This window comes from Artemia franciscana, chromosome 21, assembly GCF_032884065.1.
Source record: "Artemia franciscana chromosome 21, ASM3288406v1, whole genome shotgun sequence".
Taxonomy (NCBI): domain Eukaryota; kingdom Metazoa; phylum Arthropoda; class Branchiopoda; order Anostraca; family Artemiidae; genus Artemia; species Artemia franciscana.
In genome coordinates, this window is record NC_088883.1 from 333,419 (window position 1) to 350,815 (window position 17,397).

Below are 17,397 nucleotides of genomic sequence, written 5' to 3' on the forward strand. Positions count from 1 at the left end.
AAGCTAAAGTGATGGTAGTAGTCAAATATGGCTCTGAAGCATGGGTTTTCCGAAAAGCGGATGGAGATTTGCTAGATGTTTTCGAGAGAAATTACCTACGAATTGTTCTGGGTGCCTGGCCCACTGACTGTATTTCATACAGTAGGCCCTTCAAAAAATATAGTTTGATCCCGCTTTCTAGGGCTATAGTGAAAGAAAAGTTGCGATGGCATGGGCACGCTGTGCAGATGAAGGATGACAGATTGCCGAAGATTGTCCTTTTTGGCCAACCGCCTAGGATTAAACGGAAAGCTAGCCATCCTTGTCTGGTGTGGAAGGACGTCATAAAAAAAGATTTAAAGGAAATGGGAACTTCCTGGGAGGGTGTAAAGAGGAGGTTTTGGATGGATTGGGATAGAGGAGGAGCGTCCGTATTTGTGTTGGCCTCAGGCAGCTTTGTGCTGTTGTGATTTACTAGTAGTAGTAGTGTGCACATTAATTATACAGCGTTTTGAATGATAATTAGAAAGAGACTAGACGTTTTCTTTATTTTAAACTAGCTTTTCAAGGTGTTCGTAGGTTTAAGATCCCCTATCCGTTTTTTTCCAAAATTGTTTCGGAAGTTCTCTGTTGTGCTGGGAAAACTTGCTAATGAGACGGTCAGCTAACGATAAGACTCGCAAAGTGATTTATAAGGTGTTGACCCACCTTAGGTGTGAATTTTTCATAAAGACAAAAGAATAATTGGCCAGAGTAAGCCCCAATCACCATGTGGATGAAATGGTATTTTATTTTGTAATCGAATCTACTGAGTTTACTCCATCAGAAGTTTGTAAATTGAATTGTTTAAACTATTTTCAAATCGAAATTCGTAAAATCATAGTTGTAGGCTTGAAGTGGCAGAATTTTTCTTTGGAGCAACACTAGTGTGCTTGACCTGACTCACAGAGGGAGGAGCTAATGGTGGCAAACACATCTTCGCAATTTATACAATCCCTCTACCAAGCAGAAGATGATATGGTTAATCAAACAAAAACACTTCGAAAATGTTTGCGTTTCAGTACTGTACTCATGAGTTTGCTCAATGGACTTATTCTTACGTCATAAACTACGTTTGCGAAATAAATTTATACTTACGCGATAGACTTATACCTACATCATAACCTCATAATGCTTAAATTTTTACCTTTATAGGTATCAAATGCTAAAGTATAATGCTCAACTTACGAGGGTAATAAAGGGAGGAGCTTGGGGAAAAAAAGCAGGACAGACTTTTATAGAGTACGCTAAATCCTTCTGCTACCTGTAGAAGAGTTTTGTATGCATAATTAGATCTATTTGTTTACTCTGGGGACTTCATGTCTCAGCTACAATTTCTGTCCCGGCACTCTAGGACCTTTTTTTTTTATAGATCCTGCTTTCTCCCAACTAGTACTTTGTTCACAAAATCTGCCTGTTTCGTTGAATTTGTCTTCCCCCTTCTCCCGAATATAAATTCCTGTGTTTCAACTGCTTAATGAACCATAGAAAAGATTATAATAATTTTTACGTTTTCGTCCAGTTTAACTAACTTTGCGATGATAATAATTAATAGAAACACTTAAATTCAAATTACTAAAAGACGAAAGGGAAAATTTGTTTTCCTTTCTCTTGTAATTCAGCCACACTAAAGGCTGATTTGGTCGACTAGTGTTATTTAACCACAATAAATAAAAAAAACAACCTGAGAGTTAAAAGAATTCATTCTATCTAATTTCATAGACTGGAACACTTGAAGATTGACTGCACTGGATTGACATACCCCAAGCCCCAACATCCCAAGAGCGATTGGCACCAACCCGATCCAAAATCATGTTGCCAAGAATGTAAAATTCCTGAACCTACCCAGTCGACTAAGAATTATGAAAAAGACAAAGAACAGGACGAAGAGGTACAGGTTTTATTTCCAAATAAACAATGCTACCTGTAATTATTGTAAATATTATTACCTGTAATCATCGTAATTATACAATATTTTAATTATTGTTATTTTTTTTTTGAAAATCGTCCCACTGGAAGATTTACAGAGTTGAAAGAAAAAAGTAAAAAAAAGTAAACAGATTCAGAAGAACGGGAGAGATTCAGGGAAGATAGTAAATAGAAGTATACAATAAACTAATATAATAGTATAGAAACGAACATAGCGGAAAAATCCAGATGAATGCGGTGCGTCTTGTAAAGCGAAAACGTCTAAGCGACGTCGTTATGTTAATCTGATTGAATACTTTCTTAGACCTTATTGCCTTATTATATTTATTATTAGAATTAAATAAAACACTGGAAAACTGTGAAAATTTTAATAAGATACTGAGTTTTCAAAGAAAATAACAGAACTTTTTTACTTTCTGTTTTTCATGAACAATTACTTTTTTTCGGTTTCTACGCCTGATCGTAGAAAATCTGCTATCAGCCAGTGCCATCTATCAGCAGTAAGCAGCACATGGTCCTCGTAACCAGTGTTTTTTTTTTACTTGAATAGTTCATTTAAAAATTATAAATTAATTTTATTTATCATTATTGGAATATCATTATTAATGTTATTTTGTCATGATTTATTTTGTTTGCTTAACTTATTATTTAATTTTATTAAATAAATTTAGTTAACTCTTATAATATTAAAACAAATATAGTTCAGGCAAGACACTTATCCAGGACAGCCCTTGGGTGTGCTGTAGATAGGCATGCAGATATAAATTTCATGAATGTTTCCAATAATACAATATTTATTTTTGATTTACTATCAATTATTAACAAAAAACTTTACATAAACGCATCAACTACAAATGCTACAGCATGATATTTATGAGTAAGGATAACAAACGAATCCGCAAAAAAAAAAAAAAAAAAAAAAAAATTAACAGTAACCTCATAAGGGGTTTAAAAAACAAAACAAAACTGCAACATTGTGTACCCTGCTACCACTAAATTCACACTCAACACTCAACTCCTTCCTTAACACACTTCAATCGAAATAAAACATTGAATTTAATTATTTAATACCATTTTAATCTTTCAACTATGCATACTATTAAATTAATCATTAAAAGTATATTTAGAAAACAATCCATTCTTCAATAGAATTTTAAATTCTTTTAAATTATTACTTCTAATATTCTTATTTTAGAAACTCAAATATTAGCAAGAGAACTTCTTTCTTGCACCTGGGATCTTTTCTTGCTCCATGGCTGGATTCACTGTATTGCCTTATGGGGATTCAAACACAGAAATTTAAACCTTGAACTGAAAATCAAAACTATCAATTATAAATGCCCTTATTAATGCTTCAAATTATTTCGCCCTCTTCCCTATATTTTGAAAAATATTTCTTTCTAGTGTTTTAGCTGAAACAAACGCTGCAAAAAAAAAAACAAAAAGAAGAAAATTTTCTAAAAAAAAAAAAAATATTAATCATCAAATATTAATTATAAATTATTTATAAATTTTATGTATAGCTCAAATGTTATAGTTTGTATGGTATAAACACTCTCATTATTCCTAGATGAAATAACGACGTTATGGAAAAGTTTAAATTAACTATATTTATTCTAAACAGGGAACTTTGGGATTAATAAAAAGATTACCCACCCCTTTTTTCTTTATTGTTTATTTAAAATTGCAATATTTTAATAAAAAAATTTTGATACATTAAATTTACAGGCTAAAAATGACGCAGATAGATACTATGGTGACTGTGGGCTTTAGACTCCCAGTGAATGGAATCCTCGAATTCTTCCTTGGGGAGAAATGAAGTGCATCAATTGCAACTGTAAAGTAATCACCTTACTAGTGGCTTAGCCAAGTTTCTATTTTGGGGCTAAGGGAGTTTGACTGGAGAAAAACTTTGTATTTTCATTTTGTTATACAAATTTTTATTTTTTACTTTTTCGGCTGGGGAGGGGTCCACTCACCTGCCCCAAACTAAGCAGTTGTCAAATTTTATTTTAATTTTTTTGGGGGTGGGTGTGGTGGTGGTGGGTCTCATCTGTTAACACAGCGAAAACCACAATTTTTTATTCAAGTCAGCCCCTGAATAATTGACTAGGTCCAACATTTCTTTCAAATTGTAAAAATAACAACTTACTTTACAAATCCCGTTTATAGTAATCCCGTATATAATGGGATAATCTATTGGTAGCACAAGAATAATTTTTTCTTTTATCAAACAGTTCATGATAATGAACTGTAGTAGGGAGCGACCCGGCTCAATAACAACGAAAACTTAAAAAAAATGGAATTTTGATACCAATACCTATATCAAAGGAATCGCATTTTAATGCTGATTTTAAATATATAAGTTTCATCAAGTTAAGTCTTACCCTTCAAAAGTTACGAGCCTGAGACAATTTGCCTTATTTTAGAAAATAGGGGGAAACAACCCCTAAAAGTCATAGAATCTCGTTAAGAGAAAGAGTCAAACTTTAGCGTAAAGAGCGGGGCGTTGATGAGGAAAGCAGCCCCTTTCACATACGAAGTAATTTCTGTTCGTTTTAAGTTTTAATGTCGGTCCTTACTTTCCGTTAAAAAAACTTGTTTTTTTATTTAATATAATAAGAAATCCACAATATTCATTGCACCATTTCAGCGTCATCCTATCCGATACTCTGGAAAACAGATACCTATAGAGTGTGGTATTATCTGATGATAACCTTAAATCTAAATTAAATAAAAAAAAACAAGTTTTTTTAACTGAAAGTAAGGAACGATATTAAAACTTAAAACGAACAGAAATTACTCCGTATATGAAAGGGACTGTTTCCTCCTCAACGCCTCGCTCTTTATGCTAGAGTTTGACTCTTTCTCTCAACTCTACTATTTAAAACAGTAAAAAACTTTAGCGTAAAGAGTGGGGCGTTATGGTATGGTCTCCCAAAAGTATGGGTGATTTCATTATTTTGCTTAATGAGATTTGCAATAATTTATAGGAATTTGATTGCGTAATATCTATTTTGACATACATTTTGTTAACAACCCTACAAGAAAAATTGTTCCAACGGTTTTCCAGATTATAGAAAATTTATTGCATATACACAATTCAGGGTTTATATTTGCTCACTAAGGGGGAGGGGGTGTAAAAGTAATTTCTGTTGTTAATGAATTCCTTAGTTTGTGCTCAAGTTTTTTTTAACTGAAAGTAAGGAACGATATTAAAACTTAAAACGAACAGAAATTACTCCGTATATGAAAGAGACTGTTCCCTCCTCAACGCCCCGCTCTTTATGCTAGAGTTTGACTCTTTCTATCAACTCTACTATTTAAAACAGTAAAAAACTTTAGCGTAAAGAGTGGGGCGTTATGGTATGGTCTCCCAAAAGTATGGGTGATTTCATACTTTTGCTTAATGAGATTTGCAATAATTTATAGGAATTTGATTGCGTAATATCTATTTTGACATACATTTTGTTAACAACCCTACAAGAAAAATTGTTCCAAGGGCTTTCCAGATTATAGAAAATTTATTGCATATACACAATTCAGGGTTTATATTTGCTCACTAAGGGGGAGGGGATGTAAAAGTAATTTCTGTTGTTAATGAATTCCTTAGTTTGTGCTCATTTTCAAAATAATAATATTTACCCTGACAGTGTGCTCCCTCCTCCTGATAAACCCATTTATTGCCTTAATTAGGCAATAATTAAGGCAATATTCTTTTCTATTGTTTGGTCCGCTGTAGTACCGATTATGTTATTCAGCCTTCATATATATCCAGTTTATCATGAGTGATTGAATTTTTTCTTGAAAATTCTTTAACAAATTTCTTACCCTAATGCTTAAAAAGAAAAAGAGGCCTCTTTTTTATGGCACTTGGTATTAACCAAGTGACATAGCAATCGCAAATTCTGTCGGTCTGTCGGTCTGTCTGTCGGTCCCTGTTTTGCTACTTTAGGCACTTCCAGCTAAGCTAGGACGATGAAATTTGGCAAGCGTATCAAGGACCGGACCAGATTAAATTAAAAATAGTTGTTTTCCCGATTTGACCATCTGGGGGGGGAGTGGGGGGGGTGGTTAATTCGGAAAAAATAGAAAAAATGACGTATTTTTAACTTATGAACGAGTGAAATTTGTGAGTGAAACCGGATTTCACCGGATTCACCGAAACGAGTGAAATCGGATCTCAATGAAATTTGATATTTAAAAGAATATCGTATTTAGAAGGATATCGTGTCTCAGAGCTCTTATTTTAAACCCGACCGCATCTGGTGACATTGGGGGGGGGGGAGTTGGGAGGGGGAAACCTAAAACTCGCAACCGGAAACCCTTTTCATTGAATTTCTCTTCCCCCATGAAATATTCCTCCAAGGAAAGATCCTTCCACATAGCCCCCTTCCCTCAACCCCACACCCAAATAAAAAAAGCCCCTGAAAACGTCGGTACACTTCCCAATAACCATTACTGTATGTAAACATTGGTCAACAATGTGTTAAACTGAAACATTGGTTAAACTGAAGTTAGAAAAAAATGGCGCAGGATTTTCTAGCATTACTATTTAAAAAAAAATGAAAATATAAACATGAAAAAGTTTTTTCAATTGAAAGTAAGGAGAAGCATTAAAGCTTAAACGAACAGAGATTATTACGCATATGAGGGGATCTAAAAATACTTTAGCATAAAGAACGAGGTATTTAGGAGGAGATAAATACTTCGCTCTTTATGCTACAGTATTTTTAGTAATTTCAACTATTTATTTTATGGCCTTTCTGATTCAGGGGTAATTCTTAAAGAATTGGGACAAAACTTAAGATTTAGTGTGAAGAGCGAGGTATTAACGAGGGGTCAAACCCCCTCATATATATAATCAAAAATATAAGAATATACAAGTTTATTACGTAAGTTAATTCTTAAGTTATGTATATTTTTTACTAATAAAAACGTTCATTAAAAATTAAAAATTCTAGTTGCCTTTTTAAGTAATCGAAAAATTGGAGGGCAAAAAGGCCTCCTTCCCCATCCCTTATTTCTCAAAATCGTCTGATCAAAACTAAGAGAAAGCCATTTAGCCAAAAAAAGAATTAATATGCAAATTTCATTTTAATAATTTATGCACGGAGAGCCAAAATCAAACATGCATTAATTCAAAAACTATCAGAAATTAAATAAGAAAAACCAGTTTTTTTAACTTAATGTAAGGAGAGACATTAAAACTTAAAACGAACAGAAATTACTTTGTATATGAAAGGGTCTGCTTCCTCATCAACGCCCCGCTCTTTACGCTACTTTTAACCTAACCTGCCCTCAACCCCACACCCAAACCAAAAAAAGCCCCTGAAAATGTCGGTACACTTCCCAATAATCATTACTGTATGTAAACTTTGGTCGCTAAGGTTTTCTACTGTTTTAAAAAGTAGAGTTCAGAGAAAGAGTCAAACTTTACTGTAAAGAGCCGGGCGTTGATGAGGAAGTAGCCCCTTTCATATACGAAGTAATTTCTGTTCGTTTTAAGTTTTAATGTCGCTACTTACTGTCAGTTAAAAAAAACTAGTTTTTTTATTTAATAAAAACTGGAAACGAAAGCTGACCAAACAAAAACTGGAAAAACAAGTTAGGGATGGGAAAATGCATTGAAAATATATATTTTGGGCTATATATTTGCAATTTACGGGGGGAAGGTAAAGTATAGAGGGTCAACATGCAAGATGTGTTAACTTTGATTATTCTGCATGTCAGGAATCGTTTCTTGACATATTTCTTCTCTCCAGTTAGTTCTCAAAGCAAATTACCCAGACTACAATTTACGTTAAGTATTTGCGCATTATAGAAAAGAGGGGGCAGAGCCAGCTACTTATCGGTTATATAAAATCGGGAAGTGAAGTTCGATTAGTGCTAATGAAATGGAACAAAATATGATGAATAGTCCTATACAATAGTTTAGCAACAAATTTGGGCTATATATTTTTGAATATTAGGGGAGAGGACAGCATAGCATATATTAAATACGTAAACTAACCATTGCTGCATTTAATATATGCTAAGTTTTACCCCCCCCCCCCCCAACCCCTAATATGCAAATATGTAGCCCAAATTTGTTTGCATAAATCTAACCAAACCAAAATACAAAATAAATATTTAAATAAAATATGGCTACAATTTATTTATCAACCAAACCAAAGCTAATTGTGTGGTTTAAAGAACTTGCTTGACTAGTTTCTTATATGATGTTTGCATCATTCGCGATCGAAATTGTATAATATATATTATATAACCGATAAGTACCCAGAACCGTTCCTTGAGTTGATGGTGTCTGAGGAAAAATTAATTAAAATTAGATCAAAATATTCAACTCCCCAGCCGGAACGCCCTCCACGGTACTCGGGACAACTGCCCGAGTCCCCTCCCCCCCTTGAACGGTTCTGGTTAGGGTAAATCATTGTAGAAGCACCTTCAAATGTTTTAGCTACAAATTTTTGGCATATTATAAAGTATGAATTGTTTTAGTAATACTTTTCCTCTTTTCCATAATGCGTAAATGTTTAACATAAATTATAGCCTGGGTAATTCGCCTTGAGAACTAACTGGAGAAAACAAAAATGTTAAGAAAACAATTCTTACTTCATTTGTAGGCTAAAGTCTGTATTTAAGATTCTAAACAATTTTTGGTAAATATCACTTCTTCCATAATATTTGTAGTGATTTGTAGTCACAAAACGGAAGTACTTACCTCCAGTCCCTATCCCTCTAGAGGGCCCTGACCTTTGATGATCTTTAAAAATATGTGTGTTATAAAAGTGAAACCTTGCAAAATAGATCTCCTGCTTAATTGAAGTACAACAAAATTGTTTTCACCTTCACAACTTTGCTCAATCCCAATTTATAAGGTTATAAAAATATGCAAATATATTTCCTAAATTTTGAAAAAAAACATTGACATTGGAAAGACATAATGTCTGATAGACATAAAAAAGAATCTAAACATGCTACCCCTTTTACTTCCTAGTTATTCCTTCTGGAGAGCCACAAATCGACGATGTTACCATAACGGGCTATTCATGTGACTAAGAAATAAACTTACCACTTTAGGCTACCTTTATACTCTTTTATAGGTAGTGACCTTTGTAGGCTAGGTAGCTAAAAAATATTCCATTTCACGGTATATATTTGCACAGTAGGTAGGTGTGGGGTAAAGTTTATTTTCAATGCAAACCGTAGATAACTTTCGAGATAACTTCCGTAGATAACTTAGCCCCCTGCCCTCATCCCCAAACCCCAACCAAAAAAATCCTCCTGAAAACGTCGGTACACTTCCCAATAACCATTACTGTATGTAAACATTGGTCAAAGTTTGTCAAAGCCCCTCCCCCAGGGACTGTGAGGGGGGGGGGTAAGTCATCCCCAAAGACATAGTTATTAAGGTTTTTGACTATGCGGAACAAAATGGCTATCTCAAAATTTTGATCCGTTGACTTTGGGAAAAAATGAGCGTTGGAGGGTGCCTAGGTGCCCTCCAATTTTTTTGGTCACTTAAAAAGGGCACTAGAACTTTTCATTTCCGTTAGAATGAGCCCTCTTGCAACACTTTAGGACCACTTGGTCGATACGATGACCCCTGGAAAAAAACAACAAGAAAAACAGACAAACAAACAAATAAACACGCACCCGTGATTTGTCTTCTGGCAAAAAATACGAAATCCCACATTTGTAGATTGGACCTTGAAATTTTTTCTATTGGGTTCTCTGATACGCTGAATGCGATGGTGTGATTTTTGTTAAGATTCCATGACTTTTAGGGGGTGTTTACCCCTATTTCCAAAATAAGGCAAATTTTTTCAGGCTTTTAACTTTTGATGACAAAGACTAAATTTGATGAAACTTATATATTTAAAATCAGCATAAAAATACGATTCTTTTGATATGTCTTTTAGCATCGAAATTCCGTTTTTTAGAGTTTCGTTTACTATTGAGCCGGGTCGCTCCTTACTACAGTTTGTTACCACGAACTGTTTGATTTCAATTTAAATTAACACGGGTGGAAACAAAGAGAGCCGCATTGCAAGAATAGCTGGAAAATATATAATTTGGGCTATATATTTACGCATTGGGGTGGGGTAAAGCATAGTGGATCAGCATTCAAAATGCGTTGGCTACAATTCTTCTGCGTATTATGAAGCGAGAATTGTTTCATTAGGATTAACCAAACTTCTTTTCTTGGGCGCGGTGGCTATAAGGCACAAGAACCATTTAATTTATTACTTGGATGTTTGTTCATCCGCTGAAAAACGGGCCTTCGAAAGTGGGCCCATGGACCAATAGGAACTATCTTTCAAGATTATATGTCCTAAGTTGTTGTTATTATAGCAGCGCAATAGTGCAGCTTAAGGGGTAATGCTTTTATTAATGAACTATTCAGTTTGCTAAGAAGTAAAGTTAACTCTTTAGTCAGCACTGCATCCTAAATCCAAATTTAGCATTCTTTTGCATAGGAAATAAACTTCACTCCACTCCTGTGTTTACTAATTCAGGCTATATACTTGCACATTAGGGGTGGGGGTAAAGTTCATTTCCAATGCAAATGAATATCAAATTTGGATTCATGACGTAATTCTGTCTGCAGAGGTAAGTTTATTTCTTAGTTACCTGAACAGTCTGTTAATATAGACATTAGCCTACCCATGTGAAGAGTATTATGGGTACAATATATTGTTTATTTATTTAATTTTTTCAGACTAGGGCTTTTCATATATAAGGATTGTCGCAGAAACTTAAAAACGGGTTCAGTAAATTCGAAATTGAAAGCCCTTTTTGATAGTCGAGTTATTAGAGGGCAACCAGTCCCCCCTTCCAAGCCCTTCATTGCTCCAAACACACCCAATCAAAATTTTGAGATAACCATTTTGTTTAGCTTTGTTGAAAGGTCCAGAAATTGTCTTGTTGGATGACAACCCCTCCCTCCTATAGCCATCAGGACAAAAGTTTTAAGTTATTCCCTGGGGGGATATAAGTTCTTTAAAAAGATGGTCGTATAAACTTTGGAGGGGGCTCAATGGATTGGAAATCAGAAATTTCAGTGCCCTTTTTAAGACAAAAAGTGATCGGAGGTCAGCTATTCCCCTTCCTCCACGTCGCATTTTTCCCAAATGAATCCGATCGAAATTTTGAAATAGTCGTTCGTCCAAAAAATTGTCCAAACATCACGTTGCAAGACCTTTGGGGTTGACCCAACCTTTCAGAGTCTGGGGGGAAGGGTTGTAAGTTATGTTCCTAGGGTTATAAGGCCTTTATGGAAGGAATGATCGTGTAAACTTAAGATGAGGTTCATTGGATCGCAAAGGTATAATTCTAGTTCCCTTTAAAGAGTCAAAAATGATGGAGGGCAAATAGCTTCCCCTCCTTGAGATTCTATATTTCCAAAACATATCCGATCGAAAGTGTGAGATAGGCTTTTGTTCACAATAATCCAAAGAGCATATAACAATGTCTTCAGACTGGACACGACCACCTAGAGCCCAGAGGCATGGGTTGTAAGCTACCCCCCCAGGACATATAAGGTATTTATGGAACGGATGGTTTTATAAACTTCGGATCGGATGGGGCTCATTTAATTGGAAGTTCTAGTGCCCTTTTTACGAGTCAAAAGTGAATAGAGGGTGACCAGCTATCCCCCACCCCAGCCTATCATTCCCGAAGCACTCCTGATAAAAATTTTAAGAGAGCTATTTTGTTCAGCATTGTTGAAAGGTCCTGTAATTATGTCTTTGGGGATGTCAACCTCTCCACAGTCCTCCAGGCAAGAACTGTTGTCGGTTTCCATGTGAAAAATTTGCCGTCGGGGGGGAAGTTTTTAGGATGAACCTTTCTGAGGAAATTTTAGACTGGGGCTTTGACAGAATTCCTATACGAAATTCTTTAAATTTGTCTTACTTTCTCTTTGCCAACTGAAGTTCGCATTTGAAAATGTTCTGGGGGAATGGACCGAAGGGAATTTTCAGCAGGTTTGGTTCTCCCGGAAAATATTTTCACAGAAGAGGTGATTTCTGGAGTAATAGGAAATAATCAGAAATTTAAGTCTTTTTCATATGGAAGTATGTTAAGGACAATTTTTCCGGGGAATTTTATGGTGGGAGGGGTGTATTTACAGGGAAGTAACTTTCACGGAGAAGTTTCCCGTAAGGGGAGGGAATTTTTTAATGGAGCGTGAGCCAGATAAAATATATTGAAGGATTTGTTAAGCTAAATCAAAATACACTATGTGCTTGCCGGTTGTCAAAAGGGTGCATCAACAATATCTCATGAACGGCTTCGATGATTTTGTTGAAACTATTAGGAAATGCAACTTTTATTGAAACTCAGGATATGAAACACTTAAGACTTACTGCTAATGCTAACCACTACTAGTGTTATAATCACTGCTACTACTACTGTTTGAGTCTTAGGCTATTTGACACCAGATGAAAAGGTACTAGCTGGAATCTGATTGTCCAAACGGCAGATCAGGAACGCTAAGGGCGTTAAGTTGAAACTCTCAGGGCTGCTGCTACTACTAGCCTACTATTTTACAGATGCACTAATAGGGTATAAAGTATAAAGTGTATGTAAAAATAAAAGTAAATGAAAAGATACTTAATAATTGTTGGTTTTCAAAATAGCAAAGTACATATTTTGGCAAGTACCTTTGCTAAGGTGTCCTTAGCCCTAGAAAAAGGGAAGGAAAAACTAAAAAAAAGTAAGATGAAATGGTAGAAACAACAACCAAGTCAAAGCAGTGAAAAGACCGTTCATAAATTAGGTTAGGCAAGCACTCCTTTGGTAATGACCAGATTTGAGTCGCTTGTTAATTATAGTGACCACGTCAATATTTGGGCAGTCTGAAGTTAGAAAACAATTCTCATTGTTTTAAGACATAGTTATTGGATCTTTCTACCATGCTGACTCAAATAGCTCTCCCAAAATTTTATCAGATGACGGGGGGGGGCTTGGGCGGTGGCTAGTTTTCCTCCAATCTCTTTGGTCACGTAAAAGGGGCGCTAGAACTTCTGATGTTTGTTGGAACGAGCTCTGTTCTGACGTTTGAGGACCATTGGCTTTATACAAAGTTCCCCATTTTTGTAGATATGACCTTGAAACTTTTATAAGATTGGTCTCTGACACGCGGAATGTAATGGTGTAGTCTTTATTAAGATTATTGAAAGCTCTGGGGGACCTCTTCCGAAAATAAGGAAATTTTCTCCGAGTCGAACTTTAATTGCTTGGCAGCATTAAAGTTAAAGAATTTTTTAATGGCACTTGGTATTAACCAAGTGACATATAGCAATCACAGATTCTGTCGGTCTGTCTGTCGGTCCCGGTTTTGCTATTTTAGGCACTTCCAGGTAAGCTAGGACGATGAAATTTGGCAGGCGTATCAGGGACCGGACCAGATTAAATTAGAGATAGTCGTTTTCCCGATTTGACCATTTGAGGGGAGTGGGGGGCCTGTTAATTAGGAAAAAATAGAAAAATTGAAGTATTTTTAACTTACGAACGGTTGATCAGATCTTATTGAAATCTGATGTTTAGGAGGATATCGTGTCTCAGAGTTGTTATTTTAAATCCCGACCGGATCTCGTGACATTTGGGGGGGGGGGGGAGTTGGAAGGGGGAAACCTAAAATTTTGGAAAATACTTAGAGTGGAGGGATCGGGATGAAACTTGGTGGGAAAAATAGGCACAAGTCCTATATACATGATTGACATAACAGGAACGGATCCACTCTCTTTGATGCAGTTGGGGGAGGGGGTTAATTCTGAAAAATTAGAAAATATGAGGTATTTTTAACTTACGAACAGGTGATTGGATCTCAATGAAATTTGACATTTAGAAGGATATCGTGTCTCAGAGCTCTTATTTTAAATCCCGACCAGATCTGGTGACATTGGGGGGAGGGGAGATGGGAGGGGGAAACCTAAAATCTTGGAAAACACTTGGAGTGGAGGGATAGAGATGAAACTTGGTGGGAAAAATAAGCACAAGTCCTAGATACATGATTGACATAACCGGAACTGATCCGCTCTCTTTGGGTTAGTTGGGGGGGGGGTGTTAATTCTGGATAATTAGAAAAAATGAGATAATTTTAACTTATGAACGGGTTATCGGATCTCAATGAAATTTGGCATTTAGAAGGATATCGTGTCTCAAAGCTCTTATTTTAAATCTCGACCGGATCTGGTGATATTGGGGGAGTTTGGGGGGACCAATAATCTTGGAAACACTTAGAGTGGAGTGATCGGGATGAAACTTGGTGGAAAAAATAAGCAGAAGTCTTAGATACGTGATTTGCATAATCGGAACGGATTCGCTCTATTTGGGGTAATTGGGGGGGATTAATTTCGAAAAATTAGAAAAAATCACGTATGTTTAACCTATGAAGGAGTTATCGGATCTTCATGAAACTTCATATTTAGAAGGATCTCGGTACTCAGATCTCTTATTTTAAATCCCAAACGGATCCAGCGTCATTGCGGGGCTGTTGGGTGGGGGAGATCAGAAATCTTAGAAAATACTTAAAGTGGAGAGATCAGGATGAAACTCGGTCGGAAGAATAAAACAAGTCCAAGATACGTGACTGACATAACCGGATCGTATCCGCTCTCTTTAGTGGAGTTGGGGGGGATAATTCGGAAAAACTAGAAAAATGAGGTATTTGTAACTTACGAACAGGTGATCAAATCTTAATGAAATTTGATATTTAGAAGGATCTTGTACTTTAGAGCTCTTATTTTAAATTCCGATCAGATCCTGTGACATTGGGGGGAGATGGAGGTGGAAACCGGAATTCTTGGAAAACGTGAAAACTGGGGTATCTTCATCTTACGAATAGGTAATCGGATTTTAATGAAACCTGATATTTAGAAGGAAGTCATGTCTCCGAGCTCTTATTTCAAATCCCGACCAGATCTTTTGACATTGGGGAGAGTTTGAGGGGGAAATCTTGGAAAACACTTGGAGTGGAAGAATCGGGATGAAGCTTGGTGGATAGAATAAGCAAATGTCCTTGATACGTGATTGACGTAACCGTACTAGATTCGCTCTCTTTGGAGGAGTTGGGGGAGGGGTTCAGTGATTTGGCGAGTTTGGTGCTTCTGGACGTGCTAGGACGATGAAAATTAGTAGGCGTGTCAGGGAGCTGCACAAAGTGACTTGATAAAGTTCTTTTTCCCAGATGACCATCTGGGGGGCTAAAGGGAGAGGACAAATTAGAAAAACTTGGGTATTCATAACTTACGAGTGGGTGATCAGATCTTAATGAATTTTGATATTTAGAAGGGCATCGTGACTCAGAGGTCTTATTTTAAATCCTGACCGGCATTAAGCCTATGATTTTCCTTTTGAGTCAATCTATTGATTAAAATTTTGTTAGAGCTTATACCATATGAGCTCTTGGCTCTTAGCTCTTCTTGCCTCGTCACAAGTGCCATATGAACTCTCAGCTCTTGTTTTATTTGAATTCAGTGAAAAGGGCCAATTCTTTTGATCTATCAATTATAATCAAAATTCTCTTTTTACAGCTTTGGTTACTTTTGGGCCAAGTCGCTCCCTACTTACAGTTCCTTTTATGAACTGTTTGATGAAAAGGAATGTTAGTTTGTTCTCGTTGAATTAAATTATATTGCAATTGGTTTATAAAAATTTTCTCTGTGTCTCTGTTTATACCGGAGTGTTCATATATAAAAAAAGGTAAAGGATACGGCACTAGACTTTACAGTCCCTACCGGCGGTGCTGATCTCCGTTTCTTGGCCCTTCAGCCAGGAAGTGCAATGGGGGGGGGGGGGGTCGAGTGCCAACCATTCTGTGCTTTCGCACACCCTTCCTGTTTACCTTCCCCAGATTTCTCCAGGTACCCATTTAGAGCTGGGTCAACTTTTGCAAACCTTACAGAGTCACGCCACTGACCCCCGTCCCAAACTAAACAATTGGGTACACTGGGATTCGAAACCGTGTCCTCTCAGACAAAGGATCCTGAATACAGCGCACCAATCCACTCGGCCAGGACGGAGTGTTCATATATTTATTTTTAAATATCAGTTGCCTCCTTAAAAGATTGTTTTAAGCCAGTAATCGAGGAAATTGAAGTTGGTTTGTCAAGCAAAACTAAATGATTTAAATATTCAAGCATGGAGAGCCAAAGCAGTCAAAAGCCGAACCTTCAAATGAAAGTTCAGTTTTGCTAGCCTATACTTACCTCACACATTGATACACTATTAACAAATGCTTTTCTTTGTTTTGTTGTTTTTAATACGAAGACGAACATGGACACCACAAATTCTGCGAAGACCCCACGGTGAACAGCCTATTGAGGTATCTATAATATAATCAGTTTTTGTTTTTGAACTAAATCTCTGATAACTCCATAGCCCTCTATAAGCGGGGTGGAGGAGGGACTTTTAGTACCAATATATAAGGCAAGTATATGCTAGCCAAACTGAACTCTTATTCAAAAGTTCGGCCTTGGCATTGCTGACCCACCTCACACATTGTTGTACATTATTAACAGAAGCCTAGATTCCAACCGATTTGGTGGTGGGTTCTTAAATCAGCTAATATATATTTTATTATCAACTCAAATATTTCCATGCGTAACTAAATAGCTGTCTGAACCGCGACACAATTTGAACGCGACACAGTCTGAACGCGAGCAACGGTTTGATCTTCTATTTCATGAAGGTAATGACTCGGAAGACCAACCAGCAGCATTCATTATATTAGCAAGAGGTACAGATTTTGATAGCGCCCATGACGCTGCCATTGATATTGTAACGTCTGCTTTCCCTTTTTTACGATCTTCTTATTCTGTATCGTATGCCATATTTTGTATTTTTGTATTTTCCCCCGGAAGAATGATAACGGATGTGTTTTTATTTGTTACCTTGCTGAAATTGTTTTTTTTTTAAATTCATTATATAAAACCCTGTCAAGATGATTCACAAACAATCTCTTTTCTTTATCACAAAAACAGAAAATCGGACGTCGCAAACCATTAAAGCTAGATTTCTTTCTCCTTTTTTTATGTTTTATGTCTCCACCCTGTCATTTTCCAAAAATGCCCCATCCCTTGAAAAAACCGAAAACCACCCCTCCAACAGCTGGTGGGTTTCAAGTCACTTTTGACTTATAAAAAGGACTAGAACTCTCAATTTCTGATCGAATGAGAATCCTCTGAAGTTACTAAAACCATGAGTCGGAGGTGCAGATGAGAAAGGTGCAGCCCCCCTCCTATACGGAATGAGTTCCGCTCATTTTCGGGTTTAGTGTCTCTCTTTATTCTCATAATAACAGTATGGGCCAGAAATATTCACAGAAATCAAGAGAGATTAAATATCAGTTTCAAATTTTTGATGTTCAAAGATTTTTGTTCCTCACTAAAAAAATAACCCCCTGAACAAAAGTCCTGGATACGACCCTGGGGATTTTAT

The 17,397-nt window shown here is 36.3% G+C and overlaps 1 long non-coding RNA gene across 5 annotated transcripts in view; it reads left to right on the top strand.

Moving 5' to 3' along the window:
• Positions 1-17,397, top strand: part of LOC136040568 (uncharacterized) — a 76,732-nt gene that overhangs the window by 9,336 nt on the left and 49,999 nt on the right. For all 5 annotated transcript variants that reach the window (XR_010620811.1, XR_010620809.1, XR_010620808.1 and 2 more), the window contains one exon: positions 1,741-1,909. This is a non-coding gene — a long non-coding RNA (uncharacterized LOC136040568). The remainder of the gene's footprint in view (positions 1-1,740; positions 1,910-17,397) is intronic.